The sequence below is a fragment of the Pinus tabuliformis genome, chromosome Q, assembly GCF_031772625.1.
Source record: "Pinus tabuliformis cultivar Carrire ecotype Pingquan chromosome Q, CPIR1, whole genome shotgun sequence".
In the NCBI taxonomy this organism is placed as follows: Eukaryota; Viridiplantae; Streptophyta; class Pinopsida; order Pinales; family Pinaceae; genus Pinus; species Pinus tabuliformis.
In genome coordinates this window covers 565,062,495-565,068,690 of record NC_142296.1, presented here as the reverse complement: position 1 = coordinate 565,068,690, position 6,196 = coordinate 565,062,495, and positions in this window count along the sequence as shown.

Genomic DNA, 6,196 nt, shown 5'->3' with positions numbered 1-6,196 from the left:
ATGTGGCTCATTGTGAAATCAACTCGGTGGTGTGAGGAATAAAATATGAAGTAGACCATAGAAGATATGATTCAAGGAATGATTACAAGGAAGGCTGAGTTTGAGAAGCAACAAGAAGACTGACCTAGAGGAAGGAAGTCGAGTTGGAGAAGGGTTTTTTCCATAATTCTTGGGAAGGGTTTCACTATGTTTTGAGGCTGAGTTTCAGTCTTGGTTAGGAGGTCGAGTTTCAATATTGTTTGAGGCCTAGTTCTATTTAGGCCAAGTCACTGACAGAGGTCGAGCTCTGTTTGTTTAGAGGCTGAGTTATGTTTTGATTTTGGAGGTGGCCGAGCTCTATTGGAGGTTTTTTCAAGTGTATTTTTTGGATGCCAATCCCTAGGCCACAAGATGAATTATTTGTTACTCCTGGTGGATTTGAAGGAGTCCAATCTAGTGAACAAGAAGAATACTACCGAGGTCATATCAGAGGTGAATATCTTTGTTGTGAACCAACATTAGAGAGTGTGTAGAAGGATGAAAAAACCTAATCTCTTTCCAAGGATAAACCAAAGCAGAAGGGAAGGAGTTGTATTAAAGGAAGGATAGACCTAGAGTCATCCTATACTCTTATTAGTTTGGGTTGGAAGCTTTTGGAAGTCAGTATTAGTGAAAACTATTGACCGGTACCACAGGGTGAGCATAACTAATCTCTATACATGAACAAGGGAGAAGTGGAAACGATGATCTCACAAAGTACAAAGTATGAAATTGTTGTTTAATCAATGTGCGACTTGGTAGGGTAATATTGTGGATAGTTGGAATGAGTAACCAACAAATATCAATTTTGCACTGCATATTGATTGTGGCAGCCATCAAAAGAACAAGTGGATGTGATCAAGCTTGAAGGATCAAACGTAAGAGTAGCATGGTTGGGTGAGAACACCACTAAATAAAGGAAAATTGTGTGAACCAAGAGAAGTTTTGAAGTACCTTGAAGAAGTAGGTTGGTGCCTACAAATTATTGAGTTGGTGCTCAACCAAGGGGATTAAAGTCTTCTGTAGGTTGGTGCCTATGAATTTGCTGAGTTGGTGCTCAACTAGGGGATTGAAATCTCCTATAGGTTGGTTCCTAAAAATGTTGTAAGTTGTTGCTTAATTTGTATGAGAAAGTTTACAAAATATTGACAAAGATAATTTGTATAAGCGTTTCTTATATAAAGATACACGTTTCATTATTTATGTGCATAAAATGTTTTAAAAGCTAAAAATTGTTAATAATAATGCAATATTCGTTCACCCCCTTCTGAGTATTTCCAATAGGCTAGTTAGCCTTTTATGTCATATTGTCATTACTGTATTGTTTGTGTTCTATTTATTAATAGTGGTATCAAAGCCTTATATTTCTTTAGGACTTGGTAGCTCCTTATGGTAGTTATCCACGAGAGGTGAAATATGAGGTGGGACGATGACACCAAGATATACATGAAGCTGCATACAATCTCAATTTGCAATTTTGTAGATGGATGGTTTGGGATGGATCAATTTGTAGTATGAAGAATCATAATAACATATTTATACTCACAACAACTGCTCCCTTTGGTGTAAGATTTGTTTTTCATTATATAGATATGGACGTGCTTAATTGGATGCCAAATATTTATGTTATTTAGTTTGTTGAAATTCTTATCAATTCTTTCATCTACAAGTTAATGACAAACAATAGCCTATGCACAAATTCCCATCTAATGATGCGCACACCATCTTAGTGATAGGAAATGAATAGTGTGGAAAATCTTCAAGAGAAACAAAGAATTTTTGTATTTCTGAAATGAAAAATGTCACAAGAATGCATGGAAGAGAAATGATCCAAAGTTTCATGCACAACGCTGTCGAGGAAATATCATAATATCCACACTTACATCTGCAGGCAGTGAATTAAAATATTTTTGTGGAAAATAATAATTGGCTTAAACAATGTTGTGAATATGTTCATTAATGATGGTCGTTTCAATGGAAAAAAAGTTGAAGAAATGACATTTTCATAGCCCCTCAAAATAATGCAAGTGATCATCGATTGTTCCAACATGTATTTTCTTTTAATTGATCCTTGATCATGTATTATGATAGTAACTTCTTTACCATCCCCTGTCTATGCCATAGCAATTTTCCTAGTTGCTGCTCAATTCTCATTACTTGACAAATCATTGTACAAATTATGTATAGGAAGTATATCGTTGTACACTTTTTAAAGTGATATTGTTTTTTCCTCAATGGTTGATTAACAAGTTATTTATTCTTATTGATGTGTCAAATTTCGAACAAATTTTCTGTGAAACCAATGCAATCTTTTAAAAATTAAATAGATTACTGTTGACGGGTTAGACTCTCGAGCATTTAGCGTGGGAAGTTTGAATAGAGTAGAGTGGGTCCTTATGTTGGAAGAAATTGTCATTGATGTCAAAGGGTGAATGTGCCAAAACTTGTTTGTGATATGTATGAAAAATACAACTAATCTGGGTATAATACCACTTCGGATTAATAGCCCTTGTAATGCCATTTCATTTGATAGGTGGTATGCCTTGTGGGTCCTCTTGGTTAGAGAGATATTCAAGTTTGAAGTTGTTGATTTTTACACAGTCTTCTACACTGATAATTATCTTTTATGGTTATGATACCTTGCATTCTTATCCATTAGTTCCATCATTCAATAATTATACATAAGACATCAAACATAAAGCATATGAAACAATAAAACCATAAAGAGACAATCTGCATAAAGAACACAAAGATTTACCATTGGAAAACCCTCATGGAGAAAAAACCCAAAAACCTTTTTCAATAGAGAATTCTTCAATTCAACGGAGACATATATCTAAGTCAACAACTAGGTCAAACTTGGTCCCTAGCCCATCCTCATAGTTAAATCAATTTTGCCCAAAAACATACTCATTTCTTGCCTCTTCACAGCCTCACAAGTCATCCTTATTTTCTTTGCATACCTTAGAGAAAATAAATTTTATGTAGCTTGCAGACCATAAAATGACGAATTTCTATAGCTTGCAGATCACAAACTTTCTATAGCTTGCAGATCGTAGAAAGACGATTTTATGTAGCTTGTAGATCACAGACTTTTTGTAGCTCACAAATTGCAGAATGATGACTTTCTGTAGCTCGCAGATTGCAGAATGACGACTTTCTATAGCTTGCAGATCACAAAGTGTCGACTTTCTGTAGCTCGCTGATCGCAGAATGACGACTTTCCGTAGCTCGGAGATCACAGAACGATGAAATTAATGTAGCTCGCAGATCACAGAACGATGAAATTAATGTAGCTCGCAGATCGCAAGATGGATATTTTCTGTAGCTCGAGATCATAGAATTTATGTAGCTCACAAATCGTAGAATGACGACTTTCAGTAGCTCGCAATCGTAGAACCTTCGAAATAATTTTGAGAAAAAGAAAAAAAATTGACACACACCTCTGAAATATATATTTTTGTTTATTTTTGGTTAAGATTTTGGAAATATATACGTAATTTATAAAGTATTAATCCCATCTAATTTGATAATTAAAAAAAATTGTTAGGGCACTCTAACACATAGTTTATCTTGCTTAAAACCTATAATTTAAAAAATATTACAACACTTTAGCACAAAGCATGTTAGGGCACTCTAACACAGTTTATCGTGCTTAAAAGCTATAATTTTAAAAATATTACAACACTTTAGCACAAATCTTGTACTTCATCTTGTTGTACTTTAGCATTGAGCTCGTACCTCATCTTGTTGTACTTTTCATGGTTTAAGTTTCAATTTGCATGGAGATTTAGCTTTGAATTCATCTTCATGTTTTCTCGTTTAAGGATATACTTTTGAAATAATTTGTAAAATTATGAGAAGACTAAATTTGGAGTTTCTTTCCATTTCTTATTATTCCATTAAAAGGTTAAAATTTTGAGATTATTATGAAAGATCTGAGTTGAAGCTTAGTTTGGATTTAAACTTCATATATATATATATATTCTCTCAAGGACAATGCTATGATTTTAATATTATTAATACAAATTCAATTTCTTGTCTTGTATCTTTAGGTTTATTGTTAAAAAAGATTTATGGGCAAATTTGCATGGTATTTTTTTTTTCACGTAGCTTCTATATTAAAATCATAATATTGAAATTATTACAAATAATCAATATAGATAATCATTAAAGTTTTAGAATAATTGCCGCAAATTCACGCTCGAGTTTAAGCTTGGAATCTTCATACTAATAACCTCGAAGTTAAATTTTAGCTAGTTATGGCGAATTTCTCTTAATATGCTCTAGCTAGTTTAAAAGAAAAAAATGAAAACCATAAAATTCACTTCCTATTTTTTATACTAGTCTATAATAAGTTGTAAAGAGATCAGCTGCAAAAGAATTGAAATCTCATTCTATCTTAGACCTATCTGTGTGTAGTCTCCGTTAATTAAAAAAAAAACCACATTTTCCCGATGAAATCACATATGCCAAGAAAAACCATGGCTTAATATGGAATGAATACTTAGTGTGTATGGATTGGTATTGTGTAAACAACATGAGGCTGATATTTGATTAGTGTAATGATTGAGTTCATAATACTAATCTTGATTATGAAATTATCCACGCTAATTAGAACTCATTGTAAGTTAGCCCCAACAAGTCATTTTTAACTATGAATGTAGGTGCATAACTAATGCACAAACATTAAAGAGTTAAAATATGTTTTATGAAGACCTTCTTAATGGTTAAGAATGAAATTTTTGTGGTTTCTTTTATCTAATTTGTGATCTTGTTAAGTGTTGATTATGGGTTGGTTTTCTTCATGAGATAACTTGAAATTATTCTAGGACTAGGTTGAGATATGCCATGCCTAATAAAGAAGGGGTTCAAAAGACTTGTAGGTGTGAATGGTTATGGAAACCATTTTAGGGAAAGTTGAAGGATGTACTTGTTATGTTATGTATGAGGGTAGAATGTATATTAACTTACATCTGTAAGTTAAGTAATTATTTATGTATATAATGGAGAATTGATTTTGATGAAATCTCATGGACATGATTAAGAAGGGTTGATTATGCATACTTTGAATTTATTGGAATAATGTTTGTAAATGGAATTTGTTTGAGATTTAAATGCATTATTTTACTTAGATTACAAATGAAGAAAATAAGATTGGTATAGTGTACACCATTAGGTGGTTTAGAATGTTTGTAATAGCTTATCTTGATATATGTAGTCAAATGTGGACTAGGTATTTATACTCCAGTATTGTAATTATTTTTGTACGTGCTTGATTGAGGTAGGGTTAAATTGATTTTTAAATCCTTGAAAATGTAGAAAGATGTTATTGTAATAAGTTGATTAAATATCTTTTTTGTTTGCTTAAGACAAATGAAGTCTAGCATATTTAAAGAAGATTTCATATTGTTGTGCCTAGGAAATTCATTATAGTCTCCTTAATGAATTTAAGGATTGCATATTGGTTGAATTGTATTTAACTAAATTAATTAGAGAAATTATGAGGATTGAACTCATGAACTTCTCAAACCTATTTTTAGTTAGTTGATAGATTTAAAATTCATGTGGTATGAGGTTAAAGAAAAGTTGATTTGAGTTGTTATTTTACAATAATACGTGCTTGTGATATTTTTGAGGCAAAATTTTGCAGAAGAGTGATATCACTTTTTTGATGAATTGGAATTTTTTCATGATTTAGAAACCTAATATCATTGTATTGTATGTGGAATGGAAGAAATTGTTGGATTTAGGAATTTGTGCTGGGATGTATAGTTGTATGAGTAGTGAGTAGCGCTGCAAAAGGGTGTAATATTTTGAGAAGGTACTAATTCTTATTTATAAAAAAAAACAAATAGAGAAATAAAAAAAGAAATGAAGTTTAGCTTTGTGCTAGAAATGCCATTGTGATAGTGTAAATCTTACGTAAAATCAACATGATTTTTCATAGTTTGAGAAATGTATGGTTTTCATAGCTTTGTTCAAGGTTTTTGTTTTGTTTTGTTATGTATTAATGTTAAGAAATAAGGTCTTAAAGCAAATGGATTACCTAGCTATTGAACAGTAATCACGAGTAATTGAGAAATGGGTGTTGATATAATGTTATAGGTAACCTACTTTATGAGTTGTCTTCGATTGAAAGGCTCCAAATTGATATGTTGGAATGAAATTTGTCTAA